The following is a 26760-nucleotide window of genomic DNA, read 5'->3' as shown; positions in this document are numbered from 1 at the left end:
CCTTTTAATTGTTTCCTGTCTTTCTTTTCCTTTCCCCATTTTGTGTTTTTCTCTCTCTTGCTCTGGGTCAAAGTCTGTTGAGGAAATAAAAGAGCTGATCCACACATATGAGTACTGGTGCGCCCCATTTGCAACCACCAGCTCAAATTAGGCACTGGTAGAGGTGATGAGCCACTGAAAGCTTGAGCCAAGCTCAAGCCAGATGCCTGGGTCTGGCTTAGCTCAAGGTCCTTTGGAGCCATCATCCCGAGAACAAGCTGTACTTTCATGGGAGGAAATGTGGCTTGGTAGCTAGAACTGGAGACTCCTGGCCTCGTGTCAACATCCGACAAATCAGATCAAATCCCTTATTCTGCCTTTAAAAAAAAACATGTGTAACATTTAATCTGGATCTGTTATGAAGCACTCTTAGGTCTTTGGGTCCGGTACTTCCTAGGAAAAACTGACAAAAAAGGACTTTCGCCTGCCATAAAGATGTTGATGTGAAAAAGATATACCCATCTAGAGCCTGAATTGTTCAGTGTCAAATCAGGAAACCTGGGTTCAATCCTGGCTTCCCTGTTTAACCAAATTATGTGATGCTAGGCAAATGCATTATGTTACTTAGCCATTGTTTTCTTCATTATTACATATGGTGGTATGTGATAATGAAAGTTTCCAAGTTCATGTTTAAAAACTCTCAGTTTTAAAAATTATTCCTCAACGCAGTAATGTATTCTGATTTCTAAATGATTCTGCACTTAAATAAATATGTTTTCTTGCATTTTGAAGAGACTATACTATTGTTATATGATGTTTGTTGTGTGATTACATGCCAAATATTTGCATGACTTGGCTTTTGCATGGGCTCTTAGAGCCAAGCCTACCCCTGTAGGCTCGGCTCTCCTTGGTAATTTTTTGACTCACCCGCCTCTTCTGGTCACATATCAGTGTCTCAGTTGTGGCTTGGCCCGGCCTCTCTCGCTTCCGGGAGTACACGTTTTCTTTGTGTTTGCGTCAATGGCTGCACAGGCCTTCTTTTAGCCTATTTCGACAGCACATTGTTTATCCACCGCTTGGTCACATTCAAGATCCCATTGAACACTTCATTTTTGTGAAGAATTGTTCTTTCTTGCCACTTTTGAGTTTGACTGATTTCGCGAAACTCATTTCATTCCAGCACCTGTATACGGTGATTTTTATCACAGTTCTATTTTTAACTGAAAAATGGCCTTCACCGTGGGGAATAGCTCTTGTGGTTACACAGCCAACCCTCTTTACTGTTTCGGCAAATGAAAGCTCTGCACTTCATTTCTCCTTTTCATAGGTTCTCAGTGTACCAAAGGATATTTTTACAGCAGACTTGAAAGGTTCATTTACGCTGCGACGGTTGCCTGTGTCAATTCCCAGAGTGCCATGAGCATGTGGGTGAATGCTTCACTGCCACACGTCACCCTGGTCAGGGACTGTATCAGTTGATAATAGGCTACAACTCTGAACAAGCATTTGCAATGCAATCGGTCTCGCCTTTGGGACCTTATATGTATTTAGCTATGCAGTACATTATCCTGGGTGCTGAAACATCCACTGTTCTTTAACATGGAGGGAAAGTAAGCACCAAACTGCGTGATATGCCAGGTATGGGAATACATGGAGAGAAATATTGCCTTTCAGCAGGAAATGGTATAGTCCAAAGCTTTGTGTTTAATATAAAATCAGGGCCTTCGGTGGTCATATCACTGAAAATACAAGATTTGAAAAAAATATTGTCTACGGGTGCTCGTGGAAGACTATTTCTATGGATTGGAATCTAGAGAATGCTAAAGTGATTCTGCTATTTTACTGACCATTGCTGGTCGTTTTCTATAAAGAAAGTTAAATGGAGGCAGTTGACAGAATTTTTTTTTAAAAAATCCCTCAGCAGAAAGTAATTCTGGTATTTTACTGACCTACTGGTCGTTTTCTATCAAGACAGTTAAATAGAGGCAGTTGAACAGAAAAAAAGTCCCTATGTGGAAGCAGACATGTCCTAGAGCTGATCTCCAGAGCCCACAAAGTGCATACACTTATAAGTATATACTAAATTATATACAAGAGGTCTTGAATGCTCGACCTAAAAAGTTAGACACAAAACCTCTTATCAGTTTGTAGGAGCTTCACAGCAGCCAACCTGGCTGAAATGTCTCCTGCCCTGTTTTGATCTCATGGCCCTATTTATATATTTGAGTTGTTTCATAGAGAGCGTTTGTCAGTATCTTAGGTTATTCGTAAGAGCTGCACAATTTATAAGGCCTAACTTGTTACGCTAAAACTCAGTCCTATTACCAGTAATAGTTTTGCCTAAAAAGTAAATTTCCTCTTTCTTAAAATGGGTGTTGCATATAGTTGTCCACCTAAATATTACTTGGACAAGGTTCATGCTCCTGCAGCATAAAAAAATCTAGTGTGGGTTTTCAGGATATATAAAATGAAGATGAATTTGAATGTGAGACTTTTACCAACAAGGAAATACAGTGAATAATATTTGCACAGTTTTTGCTTAATCTAAAATCTGTTGTGTTCATTTAACTCAGTGAAAGTCATCTGGTTACTAAACATTACCCTGAGTACCACTGTTCTTCTTCGTTCTGGTTCATGCTCATTGTCCTCACTCAACAACCATAAGTTTTATTGACTAACAGAAGCCTTCTCTTAAATCCATCTTGACATACATTCGTAGCTCTTTTTCCACATTTTCCCCTGTTTTCTTTACTTTTCAAGCCCTTACCCCAACCCCCAATAAAGCCCAGTTCACCCCCTTTCTAGCCCTGTTCACTGTGTGAAGCACACCTGGGCTTATGGAGAAGCCAAGGATAGGTAGGGTGAGCAGCAATCTAGAAATGTGACAACAGAACATTAGGACTCTGAGTAGTGAAGGTGAGCAGTGAGAACCACATGATGAATAGCCTTATAAGTTTGTGAATTATCGCAACCTCATAGGTTTGTGGGCATTCTCAAACTCAAACCCAACCATGACCTTTCTTAGAATGGGTCAGAGATTTACTCTAAGCAAGGTATGGGAAGAGGAACAGATCACGCCCAAAGATGGTGGGGGTTCAGGGAGTGCTTTCTCCATGGTGAAAGATTTATTTCTATGGAATAAAAATTAAGCAATGTTCTTTGAGCATACAGCTGCACTTCTGTCCGCGGGAAAATCTAGCTCTGTATCTCACAATTAGCTGCCACTTCTTACTAAAAATGGTATTGTACAGATTTGGTGTATTCCTCAAACACTTTCGGCTTTTCTGTGTGAGTTGCATGTATTAGTGAATGTTGTCTGTTTCATTAATTCCAAGGCTTTTTACCATTGTGAGTGTTTTACTTTATTTTCTATATAGCTGTTTATAAACTACTTTGTAGCGATTTGTTGCGAGGCCCTCCGTGATCCATCTGATGCGGTTTACACTTAAATAGAGCCCCCCAAATAATATATGGTAGTCTCAAAAGGATGACATTAACACTGTGAGAAAAGTGTGTACCTAGAAAGTGGCTAAAGTGATCTTGACTTAGAGATTCGAGACCTGTCTCTACGCTGTCTGCTCTGTACATAGGGTGGATCTGACAATTGGCTCCTTAAATTTGGGTGGTCTCCCATATGTCAGTTTCTCTTATTTGTCTCATACGGACTGTTTTAGGGTTAAGCTGGGGCCCCCGCTGCTAAAGATTCAATACTGGAGCTGGTCAGTGCTCTGCAGTATTTTTGACTATGGGACCAAACCTCACTCCATCATAGTAGTGTTAGCTTTTTGCTCTTATTTGCACAGAAAACTGGTTACCTTGAAATGCACGCCCTAAAATCCGGTCTACACGCAGCATTGTATTTACTTATTTTCTTTTAAATTCTCTCTGTCAATCAGTAGTTTGAGTCTTAAAAATTGTTGACCTCTTTCTCAGTGTTGTAATTAATACAACCTTCATCCTAGGTATATTTCAATAACTGTGGTCAAACAAAAATGAAGACATTTTTGCTAGTATATTTTAAAATGTTTAAAAAATCTAAGACCTTCATTTAAAAATATTTTTGGAGCATGTATTTTGGTAACGTTTTAAATGGCAAAAAGACTTGAATATAACAATAAGTTCCAAAACACTTAAGCATCACCGGACCAAACACCTGCTGCACTTCCCAGGATTCGGTCTGCATCTTTTATTTTGCATGGCTATAACTCAGAAATAAATCAGTAAAAAATGGCAGAAATCGACACTTTTACTTATTGTATTTCTAACATGATTTGAATAGATCTTAGACATTTAGAGGATTCACAAAAGTTCCCAGGAGTATGCATGAATATCTATGCAAGTCAAATGAAATAAAGATTGTGAGCAGACGCGTTACCTGCTGGAGTGTCACATCCTCTTTATTTATTTATTATTCTGGACAAAACGTAAGTATATGGAATTTCTGTAGTACTAATTTATCCAAAATGCAGCAGAGTGCTGTATAGGGTCAAAGACGAGCATAAACTCAACTACTAGTAGGAGAGATAGCTGAATTGTGTGGATGGTTATTGCAGAATGATGTATTGTTATTTAAAGAGGTAAATGTTCACCTCTTTCCTAAAGTGATGCATCTTTGGGACGGTCTTGATGTTGTTCAGGATCTTGGGCTTATAGATGGAAAACTTTTGCTGTCTATCTGTTTTTTACACTTCTTAGCTTGTCTGCAAAACAAGCAAGGGTGCTGGTCCTGAATTTTTCCTTTAGACATCCTGAAAATATGGTGGTTTAAGAGGGCATTTCCCACCTCAGTTGTACACTTACTCAGACCTCTTTTATAAACAAGTCTACCAGTGCAATTAGGGTGGCCACACACATTGAAATGGTTTTAATACCCATGATGTTAGGACTTTGAAGGTGATCAATATATTCATAATGTCCAATCACTGTAAACACCAATGTTTCCCAACCCTCATTCTATAGTTAACACTGTTGAAAATCCACCTTTGATGGGGATTTTTGAAGAAGTATATAACATTTTCAGGAGGAAAAATACACAAATTCGGATTTAATGAGCCATTATGTTCAATTTTTATCTTCAAATTCATTTTTTGTCACCTCATTGACACTTGGGTGTGCAAAATATTTTGTGAATCGGATGCTGTATAAATTGTTGTCTACAGTAATAGGAACTCTTTGCTAACGAAGCATCCCTAATTTGTGTGCTTAAGCAGCCCACAAGAAGACACTAATAACTTCTGTGATCTGCTTTTCAGGAGATTGAATCCAGGTAAGGCCAACTCCACCTGCCTCCTTCCAAGGTTGATAACGTTAGTATCATTAAATGGGGTAATATAACACTGGTTATTACAGATAGAAAAATTGCAGTACGAAGCGTTAAATATAGGCATGTTATTAATTAGATATGTTCTTATTCGGAATTAGAAAGCTAACCTCCTAAAACAATATTACCGTTACAGAACATCTTTTGGAGTCTGGTTTCCACAGTTTTCAAGGTCGCCGTCAACGATGTTGGCACCATTATTACAACTAGCTTCTTGAATGTCCTAGTTAGTCCTATTTTTGTGCCATGATCGCCTTTTAAAGGACTTTATTTCGACAATCTAACTTATATCCCGTATGTCTACTCCATCCCACACCATTAAGCTTCAATTACTGCACCTACAGAAATAATCTATAAATGCAAAATAGAACAAGCATTGGCATAGCCAATAGGTCTCGCCTTTGGGACCTTATAATTGTTTAGTTATCCAGCCCAATATCCTTGGTGCAACAATTCGCTGTTGCATGGCTACACACTTATAAGTTCCCAAAGGCGAGACCTATTGGCTATGCCAATTCTTGTTAGATTTAGAAATGTACTTTTAGGTTGTTGGACCAATCGAGCACAAATGCGGCATTTTCTGTAGGCCTGAAACCACATTTACTGAGAAACGCAGGTGGTTCTGTTTCCCTTACAGCTCCCACACTTTTTGAATGGCCTAGCTTCATAGCTTCTTTTTCCAGAAAGTATTTAATCTGTATAAGCAGGCTATTATGGGGTCTCTCAGAGCCCGGTCAGCTGATGATTCATACTGAAAACATGTATGGTGCGCAGCAAGTTCGCCGTTGTCACTTGTTTTGCCTCTAGATCCAATGGACAGTTATGTTATGTGATTAGGATTTCTAAAGCGGAACGAATACCCAAAGGCGGCTTGGCGTTATCTAAAAAAGCACTGAATGATAGAAAGGTGAGGAAACTGGGAAGCTAAGGAGAGTCCTATGACGCCCCCTGCTATGTCAAATATTCCTTAATACTTTTCGTTCGCCAGAGATCAAGCCTAAAAATCAGGCATCCACAGCAAAGCAGTCCCTGCTCTCGTTAGCACTCCTTGGCAGGAGGGCCAGAAATGTTGCATGCAGTACACAATGGTTATATGAATTTAATTCCCATTTCTAACCGAAAACTCTTAATACCAAGTGTTTACCGCAATCAATATATAACGAACCCCAGAATAGGTTATTAGCTGGTGCTGTACATACCTCACCCTATACCATTCCAATAAATGTCGAGAAAACAATATACTAGCAACAGCATTCAGCATAAACCACCCCTAACTGGTCATAAAAAGATATATATGTTTTGAAAAGTTCGGAAAAAAAGCTTGCGTGCAAACCACAAACAAAATTATACTGAAGCAATGGTATCGGCAGGCATAGGCTGTTAAATGTAGCATTATTAGAATGATTTTATCAGCCATTTAGATTTAAAAAATTAGGGTTGTACAATATTTAGAGTTAAAACATTCTTCCTTCCCGGAAGTTGAAAGCAAAACTAAAGCACAAAAAACATGGCCTGTGGGTAAAATGAATAAAACCTCATGCACAGTTTGATTAAGCACAGACATTAAAAAACAAAATGAGGTAAATGGATGAGATTGTTTTATTCTGTCCAGTCTTGCGCTTTTCTTTCTGGTGTTGTACACCAGTACAATCAGTAACATCTCTCCAGCAGCACTCAATGCTACGACGAAGGGGGTGCCTGACATCATATCCGCTTTGGTTGGTGGGAAAGAAAGCTGTATGACAGCCAGGGCCAGAAAGGCATTTTGCACCCCGCTCTCAATGGCCACTGTTTTGCTGACTGGACCAGGCAGCTTAAAAATTCTGGATGAAAAGCAGTGGCCAAGTAAAAGTCAGAAAAGAGGAATCAAAAGCCCAATCAGGGGCAAGTCTAGGTGCACTCCTGTCAAAAAGTGAGAGCCCATCTGAACCCCACGATAGATGGCAAGAACCACAAGCAGAGAAGTGAGAGGTCTAATGATGCGCTCGGGGTACTGCGCATACTTGGGGCCTCTTTGCTTAATTATTACTCCGACTGATATTGATGTTGCAATTGATAGGAGAGTCGCCATCATTTTTACCAGGGGGATATGCAATGAAGTAGACAACACTAAAACCCTGATGTACACATACGAATTGATGGGCATCGCGAACAGAGACAGCACTGTTAAAGAGCAGGTCATGGAAATGGCCCGGGTGATGACTCTGTCCAGGAGCAGGGCATACAGATATCCACCTCCCCCGCCCGGGCAGGTGCAAGTCAGAACAAAGTCGAAAGCCAAGGCCCGGGGCAGCTGCCAGACCCGGGTCAAGAGAAAGCCCCAGAAGGGCAATAAGATGAACTGGATGGCAGCCCCGAGGATCACCGGCAGGGGCTTCCGCCATAGACCGCGCAGGGTCTCCGGCTCTGCCTTGCACCTAAGGGCGCATTTGTTCAGCAGAACGACTGGTAAGACAAGTCAAAACCACCTATGACGTCACAGTGGCCCCTGATGCCTAAATAGCTTCAACATCAACAAAGCCAGGGGTGTCACAAACGCCTCCGACGTCACAATAGCTTCTGATGTCACAGTATAAACACCTGTGATCTCACAAACGCCTCTGTAGTCACAAGAAACTGGGATGTCGCATACAGGATAAACGCCTCTGAGGTCGCAAGAAACTCGGATGTCACACACAGGATAAACACCTGTGATGTCATAGTATAAACACCTGTGATGTCACAGTATAAACCCCCTGTGAAGTCACGATATAAACCTGAAGTCAGTCTTTAACCAGAGCTCCTGCTATGTTCATCAGTGGCGGAATAGGTCATGTTGTAACTAATTAAATATAAACTCTATCACACCCAGAAGCAAAAGAAAACACACATCACTAATGAAAATGGCACCAAAGACAACTTCGATACTACAGATGCCAAAGTGACAGTTGTCGGAGCCTGGCTCTTCAAATCAAGGAAGGCTTGACTTGAGGGGGGGCTGGGGCCCAGCTCGGCAGTTTTTATCTTGGAAAAGGGGGAAGCAAGTGAGATTTTGAGAACTTTGAGTGGCCTTATCAGCTGGAGGCAGAGGGTCTGTGAAAGTCCAGAACAATGAGGAAAGAGAGCTGTTGGGAGAGAAGACTTCTGACAATCGCGGCACCCACACTTTACTTTTAACATGGTGAAAGTAAAGCGTGGGTGCTGCGTTTCTAGCAAAGTAAAGAAATACTTTTTTTTTTTATTTCTTTACTTTTATGCAATCACAGCAATCGCAGCACCGTTGCTCTACATTTAACCATGTTAACCACATGGCTGCTAGGGAGATTTTTCTCCTGTGCTGCAGATCATTGATCCCCATTGTTCATGACGAGCTCAGCTCGTCATCAGCACACGACACCCGTGGGTGATGACGAGCTGAGCTCGTCATCAGCATCGAAAGGGTTAAAGTAAAGCGCGGGTGCCGCGATTGCACAAAAGTAAAGAAATAAAAAAACATGTATTTCTTTACTTTTGCTAGAATCGCGGAACCCGCGCTTTATTTTTAACATGGTTAAAGTGAAGTGCGCAAGTGAAAAGAACCACGAGTGGCTGGAATCTCGGCCGCAAAATGAAATAAAACAAGGGTTGTCACGTGACCGGTTCTTTTAGCGGCATGACCAGAATTTGAAAGCACAGCCAGTACAGATATATATAAGCAGCAAGCACTTAAAAAATGTGCTGTTCAGCTGGTTTATTGATCCCAAACTCGTGCTGCAGAAGGGGGAGGGGCGCACGCCTCGTGCCAGCAACAGGACAAGATGTGCCCCTCTTCATCTGAGATGGAGCCTGGCAGCAGGGGGGGGGACAGAGGAGGGGGCCTGCGCAATTCACTCATGGGAGGGAGCGTCTGGCACCGCGATAATTGCTGCCAGCCTCTTGCTCCCGCGAGTAGATCGCCAAACGTGCACAGGTTGCAATAGAAAGCAATGCAACGCTTGCACGTTTTTGGGGAGAAAAGCTTATTGACGGCATGAGGTCCTCTCCTAAGCAGCACATGCGCGTTGCATAGGCGAGACCTAAAAAGGAAGTTTAACACGGAAATCAATGTTCTAAAGCTGCCTGTTATTAATTTTAAAATGCCAAGTTACCAGTCGGCAGATACAGGATTTCTGTTTATTACAAAGCGGTTCCAATTTTCATATGTCCTGATTTAAATGGGCATTGATTCACAACTGGACAAGGATTTTGGTGACAGATTGATGAGCTCAGTATAATGCGCCTGCAGGACACCGGCTACTTTTCTGCTTCGCTGTCGAAAGAATTTCAACTGGAAAAATAGAGAAGGAAACTGCCCAATTTATAACGCATTAAATTGCAGGTAGTTCCATCAGCAGAATGACACATTTGAAAGAATGGTGTATTATCCATTTTATGAAGTACACTCTCCACCTGCGGGCCTGGTGAATAGTCGGTGAAAGTGGTTGCCTCAGCAAAGATGGTGCATTTATGTGTCCTTGCAGATCCGATCCTTTCTGCTCTTTCTGAATTTAGGCTATAATCTGATATATTAGGTATTCAGTTGTAGAAATCGGATACTCTCCTGGAATGCTGTATGTAACAACTCTTGGTAATGTTAGAGATGCCAGTTTACATTCCAGCTGCATACCTTGTTTTAAATATAATACTTCTGTCCTCCATTCATAAAGACACTGCACACTCAAAGTCACTCAATGTAATTTACGCTCATGCATCTATATACTCAAGCATACTATTACCCCAATAATGTGTTTCAACGGGGGTACATCTGTATCCACGGGTGTGGAGTAGAGGCTCCATAATGCTAAGGGAATTTGGTGAGCACCAATATACTCAGTTTTGCTTATTAAATTGCCCTTACTATCCAGCAATAAGTAGGGTACTTATGCCTATCAAGAGCAGGAATAAATCCCCATGCTGGGTAGAAATGAGAAGGCAACTCCTCCAAAATTATTGGTGTTCCTTACACCCTCGCTCTCTGTAGTTTGGTTGCAGGGCCCCTTGTTTTTTAATACATACCCTGATCAACGTTGGGTTTTATCTTACTCCTAGCTGGTCATCATGTCCACATATTTGCACTCCTAGATGATCTTCTATCTCTTTTAGGAAATCAGGTGGCATATCTGCGATCATGCCCTCCTATTTCCTTTCAGTATGCATATTTGTTGGTATTTGTAGTGCGCGACCTTAGCTTGAGGACAAATGAGCACTGAAGAGGGGACTTGGTCTTCAGGAAGATAAAACGGTTGGAGAAGGTCAAGGGTAGGCTGTCGGGTCAGGGTAGTGCTCCTTCAAGAGCTGGGCCTTCAGCTTTTTTTCTGCTTTGTAGGTGGTTTGGTGCTGATCTGAGATTGATATAGTTGCTGTTCTGGATTCTGTGAGAATGAACAGAGAAGCTTGCCTTCTGTGTTTTTTTTCCTTTGTGCATTGATTTTGTACATCGTCTCGGTGAAGAAGAGGTTGATAGCATTGCATTTGACAACTGAAGCACAAAGTCTGAAATCTGAGGATTGATGCAGTGTCTGCCAGCAGCAGTCTTGAAATAGGCTTTGCTTCATTTGGTTGGCTCACTGATGGTGGTTTTGTAATAAAAGGCTTTAGTTGTGTCAGATTTGCTTCCTGACAGTTTTATTTCAGAGATGAAGGATGTAATCTGAGCATCTCTGTTCAGAACAGGTTTTTGTGAATTTAAGAATCCTACTGCTGCGGAAACCTTTACAACAGTGAGACGGCAATGATGCAGGAAAACGTTGGTTCAATTTACTTTTCCACCTATGCTCATTTTCTGCCTACGAAATACTGGATTCCAGCAAAAATGGTCAGTTTATGAGATCCTCAGTAATCTGGTTTGAAATGTCTGTGGTCAGGATGAAAGCCATATCCTTTTCCTCTGCAACCACACCCTAAATTGTGCCATTTAAATATTGATTTGTGCAGAATATTTGGGTTTGGGTGGATTTAGGGCCCACAGTACACTTCAAGTGTCACAAGTTGCTACCAGATTTCAGGATAAGGGAGCAGGGTTGGTGATAAACATTGTGAATATCTGCAAGGGTGTCCAGGGTGCACATCTAGGGAGAGACAGTGGATGATATTCAGGGTGATGAGTGTCTAGTGGGAGGCAGTGAGGATTAGGTGATCTGTCCCATATAGTAATCCTCTGATGGAATTTAGAAAGGACGCTTAGTAGGATACCAGTAGAGAGCCTCCTAGATGACACTAGGGGCTGCTGCATATTATAAATATAAATGCCTGGGATTTAGTCTTTTTTTTTCAGGAACAGCAGTTGCCACTGAGCCCATTTCTCCATGTTATTCATGTTTAATTTGCTGTTTGTTTTAGGTCCAGAAGGGCAATAGTTAGCACAACAAAACGCGAACAGAAGAATGGGGAAGAAGGCGGAAGACAGTGGTGACAACCTAAAAATAAAATAACAAGGGGGAGAGTCGAATAAGAGCAACGTGTCTTTCAACTTAGAGGAAAATAGTATGAGTAAAGGAAGTCAACATCCCCCTATAATTAACCTGGCCTTGGCTGCTGTGCTTTTGTACTTTTTTTATTATCTATTCACTAATTTATTTATACCAGACGTGTGCAATATACTAAAAACGGGCATGCATGTAAGAAATATTAAAGTAAAGGAGTAACCCTGCAGCAGAGGTTCCCTAGTTTTCTTCTGCCACTCTACATGTGATCAAGCAAAACTCCTTGATTATATGACGTTACAACGCAATCATTCACAGCGCATGCCATCACAACGCAACCATTACAACGCAGGTGCCAATTCAACGCAGGTGCCATTACAACGCATGCCATTACAACATAAGTATAGGTAAGTATTTCATTTTATTAATATTTTTTTAATCTTAATTAAATTACAAAAATTGTTTATTAAATTATCTTTTTTTTAATAATATATTTAAATTTAAAATTCTAACTCCTTGGGTGTGTAATAGTAGGGTAAGTGTTGGATAGTGTAGGGGTTAAAATTACTATTCTAACTCCAGGGGGTGTAATAGTAGGGTAGGTGTTGGATAGTGTAGGAGTAAAAATGTATATTCTAACTCCAGGGGGGTGTAAAAGCAGGGTAAGTGTTGGATAGTGTAGGGGTAAAAATTACTATTCTAAAATAAATTTCATTAAAAATTAAATACATTAAATTATAATTAAAAAAAATATTAAATGTATTTAAAATGTTATAATTATTTTAAATAAATTAATTTATAAAACAAAAAAGTTGCATTAAAATTTAAAATATTAAAAAAAAAAATTTCTTTTATAAAATTAAAAGAAATGAAAATTAAATTAATATCAATAAAATTAAATACTTACCTATACTTACGTTGTAATGGCATGTGTTGTAATAGCACCTGCGTTGTAATGGCATGCGTTGTAATGGCACCTGCAGTGTAATGGTTGCATTGTGATGGTACAGCGTCGTAAAAGTTGCGTTGTTATGGTTGTTCCCCAACTCCTTCAGTCACAGTGTATGAGTGTCAATGGATTTAGTGGGCTGACCCACTGCCCTATGCTTTTGTAGGCAAAATTAAAATGTGAATGACACTTGCACTGACCAATGAATAAAGAGGGCTTATTGGAAGAGTTTGAATATGTGTATGTTTATACATATTTGATATGAAGCTCGAAAGAAAAAAAACTTTGCAAGACTAAACCTAAAAAGAAGTACAGAAATAAACGATGCCATAAAATGTTTAAAAGTAAATTACCTACGTTTCAATGGCACAATATAGATCCTTGTTTATGCTGCTCCAGATGTAGTCTACCATTTAGCAGGAAGCATTCTGATTGGCTTTAGAGGATAATTGCACCCACAATCGTTTACTGCTGGCTCTAAAACACAGTCATCTACCCAACAGAAAATTGTCTTTTGGCCCAAAAGATGTAAGGCACATATGGATATGCAGGGCTTTGAGTGGGCCGAGTCTCGCCGGTGCTGAGCACAGGCAGTTTTTCAAAAGGGCCTCGAAACGGGTCTGTATCAGGCTCTGTTTTGTGCCCTGGCACAGGCAGTCCGTTTTTTTTTCTTTCGGACTGCAGTGAAAGCAGGCACAGTAGCCGAGAAGGTACGGCATGACGTCATGCAAAGTGAGCATTGTAGGGGAAGGGAAATCCTTTAAAGAGAGATGTATTTTCTCTCCGGATTTCCCTTCTCTTTTTGAAATTCAGGAGCACCAACATTGTCGTGGTGTCACCAGGGCTTTAAGTGGAAGCTTTTTCAATGTTAGCCATAGTTTCTGCTTATTTATCTTATGCAACTAAGAACCATTGACAAAGCCAATAATCATGACTTGTTGTAGGTATGATGTTACTTGTTGTATCATATATCTGGATGCAATGACAGAAACAGCAAAATACAAGTCGGGCGCACACTATGCTAAGAACAGATTTTTAGCTTATGTGTCTTTAAGCCACCCACCAATCACATTGGCCATGCCCCGTTGAGAGACCCCCCCCAGTTTTTTCATCCCACTTAAAGCCCTGGTGATAAGGTGCCTGTTCCGTTAAGGACTGACTGTGTCAGCCTCCTTTTCCAAGACCAGAAGCCTGACTCACCTTCAGCATAACAGGATATCAACCTTCTATGCGTGTGATGCAAAAAAAAAACCAAGGATTCATGCCTGCATGTGGAAGGGTTTGCTGTGGCACGCAGAGCGCTTGGAGGAGCAGCCATGCTCCGAATTGCCCTCGATAATTTGAAGAATTCAACACCAGATGTTAAATCTGTTCCTATGGTTTATTTAAAAGGGGTGGATAAGATGAAACGTGTTTGAAAATGTGCATGACTACCAAAGTGCAATAAATCTATGCATATGTATCTATATGTATGAAGAGATCATGTGAGTAGTGTGGAGTGCAGATGGTATTGTTTGTTTATTCCTTTATTTTGCCTTTCATTTGTGTGACCGAGGTCGCTTTAGCTCACTCCCTCTGAGCTACTGTTGTGATGGATTTATGGATTTCCTTTTCAGCGCACGTGCAACCCCATTTGCAAGAGAGTTATGTGGCTTAGTGTTCTGGAATATATATATATATAGGAGAGGAGAGGAGGGGATAGAGAGGGAACTTTGAGAAAGTTAGAGACCAGGTACATCCTAGAGATGGACAGCAAAACCCCAGGAGGTCTCAACTCAACAGAGGATTTTTACACCTGCCTCTGAACATCTCTCCCCTCTTATCAGTCTTTGAAACGCAGATGATCCAGATCTCATGGGACTCATTCATGGTAGATCTCAGAAAGATGTACATAGGGTTATTTAACTGTCATAACATCATAGACCCTATGCCCGATTAGCAATGTGGACACAGTAGTTGAACAACATAGCCTAGGATTAGGCTATGTTATGAAATAACAGCATTAAAGAAAACAAATCCATTTGACACTTATCACTATGCACTGTCACTTTGGTTGTAATATCTTATGTTCTCGGTGAAGGCTGGTAAAGTGATGATATTATTCTTTTATTATCAACATAGGAGGCTGCGATAATGTATTTAGACAGATATTATCTCCTCCGTTGCATAGACAAAATAGCATGTGCCAATTATCACTAATGTGCAATATTCAAATATGAATATCAGGGTGTTATTCCATCATAAGTTAAGTCCTATTTTAACTTTTGTACGGTTTTTATCCTGGTTTTACAGTATATATTTATGGATAACATGTTTTAGTGCATATATCTGTATGAATATTTTATCATGTAATATGCCTTAATGTCTGTTCCTAAAATAACCTTAATTTCGGATATAACTGTTTACACCTCATTAATTTTGCACATGTATAGTTATTCAAACGGGGATTATCCCGCAAGTTTTGAGCAGCCGTGTAGTATGTCATTCATGTTTATGAACTCACTGCTGAAGCATCTGATTTATGCAACCAATCACGGCTTGATTAATTTTGCACTTGCACGGTATCCAGAATATGGGCTCCTGGTGAGAGAATGCTGAGATTGTGCTTATATATATATATATATATATATATATCAAGGCCTGTGAGAGGCCGAAACGTTATGCTGCCGTTTGTTGCCAAATAAAAAATACCAACTCACGGAATACCTGGTCCTGCTGTTTTTCTTCGAGGTAGCGCGGCTAAATGAAGCTCTGAGTGCCTTGGTGAGGACCCGTTTTGGATATATATATATATATATGCATATATATATGTGTGTGTGTATATATATATATATATATATATGTCAGCACACTCCTGGTTACAGCACTTCATCAATCGAAAAACCAGAGTCGGAGCCCAAATCAGATGCGGTGTTGTCAAGGTTTATTCGGCAAAGGAAACACCCAACGCGTTTCGTGATCCACTGACCACTTTCTCACGGGTGGAGTTTACCTGGGTCAACCTTCATTTAAAGCAACATACTGTTTTGGGTTTTACACACGTGATCATAGACATGGAAAAAATAGTGATAAACAAATTATAGCTATGTCGACAATTTAAAAGACATTGTTTTCAAGTGAAATTTTGTATCACATCCAGGATTATTGGATACATGTACGGTCCATAATAATGGTGTGCAATTCACTGAATATTGCACGATTTAAACCCGTTTTCAAACTGAAACGAGGTAATTTCATGTTGCGCGCGGCTCTTTTTGTCTACGTCCTCTCTATGGTAAAAAGAGAGGATGGACACGGAGTCTCATTATTATTTAACATATGAGCGATGGTGATGTGCGGCCGCCATTCTTAAACAATATGCTTATACATAAAATGTCAATGTTTAAACACATGCAATATTGCTTTTTACGTAAGGCTGCTGCCACTGCCAGTGAAAAGACAGATCTCGCCGTGTATCGGCATATCACTGGCATCAACACCAAATTAGCGCTCAGAAACCAATATAACCACTGTGCAAAATACAGATGGTGGAGTTTGATCGAGCCGTCTATCTGCATAATCCTGATGTAGCTCACAATTGCACGTTTTAAGGTGCAAAAAAGTATTATACACAATCTATTATTATGAAAAATACGGCAAGATCTGTCTTTTCACCGCCGCTGCTGGCAAAATAAAATCCTGTTTTCCTGCCTGGAGTGCTTATATCTTTTTTCGACAAAGGAAATTGATGAATGAGCTTATATATATATATATATATATATATATATATATATATATATATATATATATATATATATATATATATATATATATATATACTAGCTTGACAAATCTTCAGAAAGCTTCCCCTTTTTGGTTCAGCTGCTATGTTGATCCATCAAGCAGGGGCTGAGAAAAAAGGGGGGGGGGTCTCAAAATGCGTTTTCCTCATGTTATGTCTATTGGGTTTTTAAATTTTTTGAACATACCTACAGCCTGAACTGTTAAACGGAATTACACCAAATTTGTTAGAAAGCTAGGTTTTGGTCCAGAAGGCATTCTTTTTGTGATTTTGTGTAAATCCGTCCCATAGTTTGAGATAATTAAGTTCCAAAAGTATAGATATCTGGGAGCCCCAAATTCTACTGAAATTTGATTGGATGCCAATACTTCAACCAGGAAGTATTGGCAGCCATCTTAGGATGTGGATGTGGCTTGAAGCAGAGTCCCTCAAAAAAAGTAGAAAAAAAAAAAGAAGTGGGCAGGGTAGAAATACCCTGACCTCATAGGCCTCTTTGAGGGGGGAGGGGTCTCTCAGGGATCACCCAGGGCCGAATAAAGTATGTTTTTACAGTTTTGGCACCATCCGCGGATTCCGCCATTGAAAAAAAAAAAAAAACAGAGCGCAGGCTCTTGCGCTTCTTTTCAAATCGGCCCCCAGGTGGGACAGGTCCCGGGGGAATTGTAATAAAGACGCACAGCCCCTCCTCCCCACCCTCCCGGGACTCATTGATGCCGCGGAGACCATCACCACCCATGGGCTTGGTGAACAAAAAAATGCGGGTTAGGCCCATATTGCCTCTGCTGCTGCCCGGGGACCACCACCTCCCTGGGGTTTATTTATTTAACAATGGGGGGGGGGGGGCTCTTGGATTCGCCCAGCCCCGGGAACTGCCACCTCCTGAGGCTTTGTTTAGAAAATAAGGGGCATGTACGCCCCCCACACTCCCGGGGACCTCCCCCTCCCCAGGGCCTTTCTAAAATGTAGTGCTGGGGCCCAGTGGTCCCACTTCCTTGGGGCAAAATTGAAGAAGGGACGGAGGTGCAGCACGGCCCACTCCTGAAGTCCTAGATGGCTCTGGGGACTGCAGCCCCCCAAAGCCAGTTCCTGCTATTTCCCTCCGGGACATAGCTGTTTGCTTTGGCTGTTGAAAGTTTTACCTCTCCCGCCAAGTCATAGCAAACTGTGCTCCGCTTTGAGCAAGCGAGAGTAATTTGATCTTCCTTGCTCAAAGCAGAGCACAATTGCTTTGACACGGAGGGAGGTGCATGTTAGCTGCTCTCACTATGTCAAAGCAATTGCCGGCAGGAGGTGGGGTGCCGGCAGGGACTCTGGGTACCTGCAGTCCCACTGGAGAGTTTCAATGGCAAGGCTCAAGGGGATGTGGTCCCGGGGGCCAAAATCGGCATGGGATGAGGGACGTGTGGCCGCCTCCCATTCAAGAAATGCCTGACCCTGAGGGATGGGGTCCCCGGGATGAAACAGAGAAGGGGAGCCATGCCCCTTTCTCCACCACTCTGCAAACGCTCCTCCTGGTGCACTACTTGTTGGGGATGAAGTCCCATTTAGGTCCAAAAGATCCTTGGGGGCCAACAAGCTCTCCTGTTACCTCCAGTAAGTCCCACACAGTGGGATTGCCGAGGCCACGCCCCCTTTCTCCACCACTCAGCAAACACGCCTCCTGGTGCACTGCAAGATGGGTAATGAAATCCCCTTGATGCTAACGGTCCTTGAGGCTAACAAGCCATCCTGTTACCTCCATAAAGTCCCACACAGCCTTATCGCTGAGAGGACTGTGGAGGCCATGCCCCCTTTCTCAACCACTCTGCAAACGTGCCTCCTGGTGCACTGCTGGTTGAGGGATGAAGTCCCCTTAGGTCCGGAGGTTCTTGGGAGCCAACAAGCCCTCCTGTAAGTCTCATGCAGCCTGATTGCTGAGAGGTCTTTGGAGGCAACACTCATTTCTCCACCACTCTGAAAATGTGCCTTCTGGCACAATACTGGTTGGGGGGAATGATATCCACTTGGCTTCAAAGGGTCCTTGGGGGCCAATTAGCCTTTCTGTTACCTTCAGTAAATTCCACATAGTGCGATTGGTGTGAGGAATTCGGAGGTCACGCCCCCTTTCTCATCCACTGTGCAAACGTGCCTCGTAGCGCAATACTGTTTGGCTGATGAAGTCCTTTTGGATGCTGAGGGATCTTGAGGACCAAGAAGCCCTCCTGTTACCTCCAGTAAGTCCCTTACAGCAGGATTTTTGACACCTGGTCGGAGGCCCGCCCAGTTTCTCTACCACTGTGCAAACATGACTAAAAGTTAAGTTTCATGGACGTTATAGTTAGGAAATACATTTTGAAAAACCCTAGAAATTAAATTTAAAAAACCAAAGGTCACAGGGATGTTATAGTTAGGATATACAATTGAAAAAAACCCTTAGAAATTAACTGGAAAAAACAAAGATTATAGGGATGTTCTAGTTAGGCTTAGTTTCTGTTGCACAAAACCAGTGAACTTCAGCAGTTATAGTTACCTGAGCTAACTATAACTTACACCCCCGCAATGCACTGTTTATGACCTTACATATTACATGACTCATTACATGGTCAGTGACATCATGGAAGAAATCTCAAATGACATCACTGACTACATCATCCACAGAACCACTCACACACCCTCTCACACTCCCATAGATCCTCTTGTACGCCCACTCACATACCCATAGAACCACTCACGTACCCATTCACAGACCCATACCAGTACTGATCTACCCACTCACTTCTCTACAGAGACACTGACACAACCATTCACTCACCCATACAGCCACTCATACAACCACTCACATAGCCACACACTCACCCACACAGCTACTGACACAGCCACTCACTCACTCACCCACAGTCTTTCAACACAGCCACTCACCCATACAAGCACCTACAGTCACGCACACCCACACAACCAGTTATATGACCATTCACACATCTATACAAGCACTCACACTACTGCTCACTCACCCACACAGCCTTTTACACACTCACTCACCCATACAGCCCCTTACACACCCAGTCATTCACTCATATGGCCATTGAGACACTCACTCACTCAGCCACACAGCTACTCACACACCCACACACAAGGATACATACAATCACATAGCCTCTCTCATAATATATGTTAGAAGCAGTATCACTCAGCAGTAGTGCACCTAGTATAGCAATTTAACTTTTTAATAGGTTTGTATATATGTTTAACAATTGTAAACTCTTAGAAAATACTTACTATCACTGGATGAGTTTATCGGAGATGTCATTTGAGATGTCATCAGTGATGTCAGTAACCATGTCATGAGTGATGTAATATGTGAGGTCATAAGCAGTGCATTGGAGGGTCGTAAACTATAATTAGCTCAGGTAACTATAACTGCTGAATGTCACTGGTTTTGTATGAGGGAAATATAAGTGTACATGAAAAGTGTCACGTGCACACAGCTTTGATGGTCACTGTGCATCTTTTTAATTGAACATGATGTTCACATTTTCTAAGTTCCTTTCTCCTCTGTCCAGTAACACGTCCCAGCTGCACTGTATCAATAGATCACTCAGTTTATGTTAACAATCTGTGCTTAAACCATAATCTGTGCTTAAACCATAATGCCCTTATCTTTTATATGTCAGGTCTGATTTGGAAAACATTTTTGTAGATAGAGGTGACTGCTTAAATCACTGACTGTGAATTAATTGGTTCCCTACAGGGTGTGGATCCAGAAATTCGAAGTGTAAGATGGGAGAAAAAAATATCTCATCCAATCATTTTTGTATATATTTTTTAATTTGGGTTTTCAAAGGCATTTCTTTTTGTTTTTTGTTTTAAGAGTTTCATATAGCGTGAACTAGACCCGAGGATATCAGGTATCCGAATGATTTACATGAGCACCAGTTTCGTTTCAGGACACATTCTATTTTTTTTTTTAGGCGTGGGGAGATTACGTGGTTTCAAGTACATTTCGAGGACTTATAATTTTTTAATAATAATTTTCGGATTGCTCTTCATTTATCACAGTGTGAGCACCGAGGCCTTCCCTCCTCTGTTTTTGAAGCAGGAAATGTTTCATATTTGCAAACTATGTGGTCTCTCCTCTTTCATTGTTACTAATTGATTTTGTACTTAAATTTGTTGTATTTTAACTTGTTTGCATATTGTGCCACTGGAACCTTTGTTATACTTGTGTCAATTACCCCTGGTTTCAAAGGATAGCACTTGTTTGTAAGTAGTGTCTCCTCAATGCCCCACCCCCTGTGGAGCCTTTCTGGAACAGGAGCTCTGCTATTAAGCATATCATATTCTCTGGCCACTCTTCTGCCTCGTCAGGGAGCTTATTTTCTTTCTTTGGAAGCAGCATCCTTCCAGTACGGTCTGGAGGAGATGAGTTAAAATTCATATTTTCTGAGGATTTGCAAAAGACCAGCACGCGTTTGATCTGAAGATCTTCAAAAGGTTGAGGCATAAACATGAATTTTTATCAAAGTCAGCCGAACTCTTCAAAAGCCTTCTGCAATACTTTGTCATAGATGGAATGAAATGCTGTCGAAGAGGCTTTAAAAGCCTTTTGTAAAAACAATGTTTTTTAAATTTTAATCTTTTGGAGTACATTCTCATACAAAAACAAGCGGTAAAATTGTACTTCATAGGATTTGTTGCTACTGATCAAAGATCTTAAATTATTCCAGTCTAATTTACTAGGAAGGTTGTTTTTGGTGTGTTGCTTTCTTGTGCTCCTCCTGAAAGCAAATTTCGAGTGAAGTGCTAACTAAAGCGCTCTCCATGCAAACGGAGATATCCATCACATTCTTCCGTGGCATCTATTATACTTTGGGGACATGTTACCTTGCATACATCGAACGACAGGTATTGTCACCTTTTTGCTATGGCAACTGTCAGATGTTCCCATTTGTTTAGCTTTTTTACACATGAAGTGTCTCATAATCAGGCAACCTGTGAACACAGCTGTCATCATCTTTTGTTCCCTGTTGTAGTTTTTTTTTATCTTTCATATGCTCCAAGGAATGCAGTATCAGCAATATTGATTTCCTTCATCTGAATCTGTCTCGGATTCCATACTTGTCTTGCAGAAATATGTTCTTTGGTGTGATAGTAAAGTACCAACATCAAGATCAGCGGCTTGAGAAACGCATGTTCCCAGTAGTAAAAGGCGATTGCTGGTAGTTCCGCCCAGCACACAAGGACTTTTAGCAACGTCCTCCTGGGAGGTCTTTATGAATAACCCGTTCATTTACTCTGGAGAAGCCGCGCCAGAATGAGCATTATCTCCACACTGCATGGAAGACTGAGCACTTTTTTTCCCTCTCCACAAAAAAGCAAAACGGAATACTGTTGCAAATTCACTTTTTGGGTGGCTGGTGAGGGATCGGGCCTCTTCTTAATGTGCAACGAAAAGAAGATTCGAGCAACATGGCTGTGCTGCAGCCATCCGATTACTGACACGAATGCAGAAACAGCATGCTGCGTCAGCAATTTGGATTGGACACTGGTTCAGCCAATGGGAATACTGTACGATCCTTTGTTATGACCTTTCTGATTATGTACTGGCATCCATTCAGAATATGTATGGGGAGCCTGTGCCCCTCTTGACTCCAGTTTATAGTTTGGGAAAACAAGGGCGGAGAGAAAACAGGCTTTTCCCTTGGTTCAGACACAAATCTACCTTTTTACTGGTCCACCAGCAGAGCAGATTTCGGTAATTTTCCCAAAGCAAATTCAGCTCTGCATGCAGACAAAGGTACCTCATAACAAGTTAGGGGGTAATAGTGCGTACATTTATAAACAGTTTAACCCTTTAACTTACAACAGACATCTCCAACTCCGAGCAAACTCTGTCTCGCGGTCGACAGAACTTTGCCACCTTGTTAGAATGGGGCACACATGAAAATTCATTAACTTACACCAGTTTTAGAGTTCAGTCAATAATGAGAGGTTTGGTAAAGTTTTATTTCTCATTAAGAGAAAAGTAATAATTTTTGTCTTTTATTCCGATTAGTAAAATAGGATTTGGAGCATCAAGCTAATAATCGCAAGAGAGCAAACTCCTCATTAAGAGCAGTTCTGGAAACTCAGCCAAGTTCCCCGACAGTTGCAGGAGCAACCGCCAATCCAAGTTAGAAGGAAACGAGTCACAGCAGTAGGTATGATTCGGCATAGAGAACGGAAGTCTCCTTACAAAATGTAAGGAAAATAAGAAAATCACTGTTGGCTGCGGCTTAAAGTAATTCGGCCTAGCACAAAAAAGTTCTAAGGGGCATGGCAGGGTAGGTGGGCATAGAATGCATCAGTTCTCTAGCTAGTAATGCGTACTATATAGAAAGGCACAAAACATTTGTTGCAAAAACAGGTTCTTGAGTTGTTTCCAGCCAATAAAGAAGGATCTTCAGATGGTCCGTTGCCTCTCCTCATGGTTCCCACGGTAAACTTCAATATGTAGACATGATGTTACTTGAATGCACCTACATCGTATTGCAAAAAGGTACATTTAGGAAGGTTCTCATGAGAACCTTTGCAAACCTACTCTGTTAGCGGTTGTGTCCCATTGTGTAGCAATGAACTGTTCTATGAAATGAAACATTAATATCTAGCATGTCCTGGTTACATCACAAGAAACATTTTCTTCAATAAGCCTTAATTCTACTAAACATTTTAATTATTGTAACACATAGCAGGTGAATTGATCTAATATGATGAAATCATTTGGTGTGAGCATAGAAAGAAATGTATTTTCTTGAAACAGCACATTTAATTTTCTGGCAATTACATGTGTTACAGCTAAATAGTGGAATAAATCAGCAATTCTTAAAAAGCAATATTTTATTAAAGGGAAAGGAGAAAAAGAGAAAAAAATATATGAGGCCTAGTCACGTACGCACTAACAAATTGGAGCTTTCTGCCAACTACTAAGCTGCACGTTTATTCTTACATATTTATTAAATGCTCCTTTTCCTACGGTTTGTTTTCAGTTAAGCATTCTCGATGTTATTGTCAAGGTACATTTTACCATTGGTGTGAGTTTAATATCGTCTGACATGGTCTGTTTTATTAGGGCTATAGTCCGATTCCTGTGCCGAAACCAGTTTGCCCGGGAATCGAATTTACAAGTTGTGTGATTATCATCTCACCCTCTGTGAGGTTCCGGCACGTCATGCCTGCCAAAATTTATCAGGGGGATTATGCAGATAAAAAAAGGCAAATCAGCAGAATTCAGGATGTTAAATATAGGTTTATTGAAAACTCCAAATGAGATACTTACCATATGCTGTAAACACCTCTCCATTGTGGTAATGTTACTCGCCACACGTAGCAGGTAGATACCTCAGACTATTACGACCAACTTATAATTAGGGTCCTTAAAGCATGGGTTTCTCCATGTAATGGCTTGGGCTAATATGTTCACCCACAGTGACGAAGGCAACGTGGTATGCATGTGTATGGTGGATCCTTTGCACACTAGTTTCTAGTTGACACCCAGAGATCACAGTACATTGAGTCAGCTCGAGGACAACACACAGGAAAAACTCAGAGTTGATGGCCTTGCAGACCTACAGGTGCTTTTTTAATACATGAATGCAATTGCCAGGGAATTCCATAGCTTCTTGGCTGACTTGAAGAGAACCTGCTAGAAATCAAACAAACCTATCTTGCAGATGGAAAATCTGAGATCAAAAGGCATTTGCCAAGAGGTAACGTATATGGCTGCCTTCACAGTTTCAAATGAATAGACTGTGTGTGCCAAGGTGATAGTGCTTTCTTGGCAATGAACATTCAGTACAGTTGCAGATCCCTTAGACTGGGTTATTGAGCTGTCTCCCTGGCCCAAGCCAGATAAAGGTGCATATATTTGGAAATAAGTTTTATTCAATTCCTCTAAATAGCTTTCAAGACTTCCCGCAACTGTATGTGTAGAATTGTGGCAGAGAGTTGACACGGTTTCAGGGATTTCCCATACCCCTTCAGCGTCGTGTGGTCCCAAGCCCTTCAGACAAATGCCACTGAACATCTGTGAGACATGGAAGACTCAGGGCCCCTCATCATATTCTGCAGGGACTCACAATCTTTTTGCGTTATGCCGCTGCTTCACGAGTAGTTTGGGGATGGCAAGCACATTCCCACTCAACAGTCACAGAGCCAACCCGCTCTGCGTCACCATCCGAGTTATGCCTCTGAACTTTAATGTTCTTCCTCTCTCTTGTCTTTGATGGTCATTTTGTTGAAATCCTTGACTGCCACCAGGGCTTCTCACCATGTCACATGGAGTTCACCTCCCCCTTACCCAGAATACCAAATCAGGGTTTCTCAATACCCCAGTAATTAAGTAATTACCACCCTGAAATGCATAGTTGGAGCTTAATTACATACTGGACACAGAGGAGCCAACAACGTTCAGCAGGCAGTGAACATTGGCCTAGAGATAAATGGTAAGAGCCACACAACTCCACAGTAACCACACTGAGATGGGCGGTTTCAGTGCACACATTTACTTTAATGGCGTTTTATGCTGAGTATTTTTTATATATTTGGCAAGCTAATGCAGTGTAATTGGAAGTTGCAGGGCGGCTGATGTACGGGTAGGGCTTAAAGTCAACAAAGAAAATATTTCATAATCCCATTTCTTATTGCTTTACAGAATTGCACAAGTCGCTTTGCATGCATATGGGGCTTTTATTAAACTCTTTGTCTGATATTCAACTGCATTCTTCGTGCAAGAGAAATAAAAATGACCCTAATATTTTGGGTCAGTGTCATAGTTACTGTCCTTACGGTGATCTTGTACCCGCAAGTCCAGTTTTAATCATGGAAGTGACCGTAGGAGTTGCGCACCTCCTGAAAACGCGTACTGGACCATTGTGTGTAAGTTTGGGATGAAGCAGGAATGGTACTGCAAACTATCCTGTCAGATTAGCACAGATGGTGTGGAAGGAGTGTTCATGCACTGCAATCACATAATAATCAGTGAGGAGGATCAGAGAATGGAAAATCTACATTTTCATTAAAACACTCTGCTGCTTAATGATGTCAATGGGGCTCAGGTTAATAATTAGCTAGTCTCTTATGCCCATGGGAACATCTGTGCCGGGCATCATCCTTTACTAGTGAGTTTTCACTCACTCTAGTAGTCATCCTCCTCTACTAGAGGACTGTCACCAATACTCTGTAGTCATCCCTCCTCTACTGGAGGGCTGTCACCAACACTCAAGAGTTATCCCTGCTCTACTAGTGGGCTGTCACTTACGCTTCATAGTCATCACTTCTCCATTGCCCCACCAATCCCATCCGGTAACAGCCGCTCCTGTTGTCCATGTCAGCCTTGTTGGGGCCCCACTTTTGACAGAACAGTGGTGTTGAGGGGGTGAAATCCCCACCAGCTGGGACTTTGGGTGTGTAGAATCAAGGCTGGTTCAGGATGGCTTTATGGCGTCATACGGTGTTTAGGTGCTTCAAGATAAGACATCCTGAGCATTCCTTTTTCGTTTACTTGCAGGACATGCCTCGCTTCTGTGAGTTACCCGTGGTACCCAGTTACTCCAGGTAGTCCCTTTATGTTCCTTTTTCATCTTTCATATGGTTACTTCAGTTTGTATTTATTTCCAACTAGTGTCACAGTTCAAGGGAGCTTGAGCATGTCAGGCATGGTAGCAGCTGGGCTCCATTTCTGCTTTTATTTTCCAACCGTTGTTTTTAAACTTTTACTGCTTTCACACCATACGAGCACTCCATGCTGTAACTGTTCCTAGGCCACACCTTAAAACACGGCGGCCTTTAAAACTAACACTTCTGCGTGTGCTGCTCAGCGGGTATGCCTGCAGCGTACCAAATGCAAGCTTGTCTCCACCCATGGCGGCTCCTCCTCCACGGCAGAGGAGCATTTCCCCACTCGACAAAAGGAAAAATAACATGATAGTAACTATCTTTATTATCATTTTATTTTTCCTATAGCTGTCAATGGCTCCGGGGCGGGACTTGCGGAGCAGGGAGAGGAGTGGTTTGCACCCCTGAAGTGCCACTACTGTTTGGCCGACCCGCTTGGGCTGGCCAAACAGTCATGGACACTTTGTATGTTCCCTACTAGGCTGCAATACACATCCTGGTGAGGAAGTGCAAAGCTTCGCTGTCGCTGTCTGAGCGCCGAACCACGGCGCTCAGACCGATCACAACGCTGAAATGCAGCGTTGGGATTGGTTCAGGGGAACCTGGGAACCGGGTGCTTTCTGCTGCGGCTCAGAGTCTGCAGGAAGGTGACGGGGGATGCAGGGGAAATCTAATACACACCCAA

General features: G+C 41.7%; 1 protein-coding gene and 1 pseudogene across 1 annotated transcript in view; one reads left to right on the top strand and one right to left on the bottom strand.

Annotated features, from left to right (window-relative positions):
- The window catches only part of TRAPPC9 (trafficking protein particle complex subunit 9), a 2581727-nt gene that overhangs the window by 1279106 nt on the left and 1275861 nt on the right, over positions 1 to 26760 (top strand). The gene's annotated exons all lie outside the window — the stretch shown is intronic.
- LOC147724738 (sodium/bile acid cotransporter 5-like) lies at positions 6723 to 7751 on the bottom strand (annotated as a pseudogene).

Source organism: Lissotriton vulgaris, chromosome 4_1, assembly GCF_964263255.1.
Source record: "Lissotriton vulgaris chromosome 4_1, aLisVul1.2, whole genome shotgun sequence".
Lineage (NCBI taxonomy): Eukaryota > Metazoa > Chordata > Amphibia > Caudata > Salamandridae > Lissotriton > Lissotriton vulgaris.
This window is presented reverse-complemented; position numbering and strand designations above follow the sequence as displayed.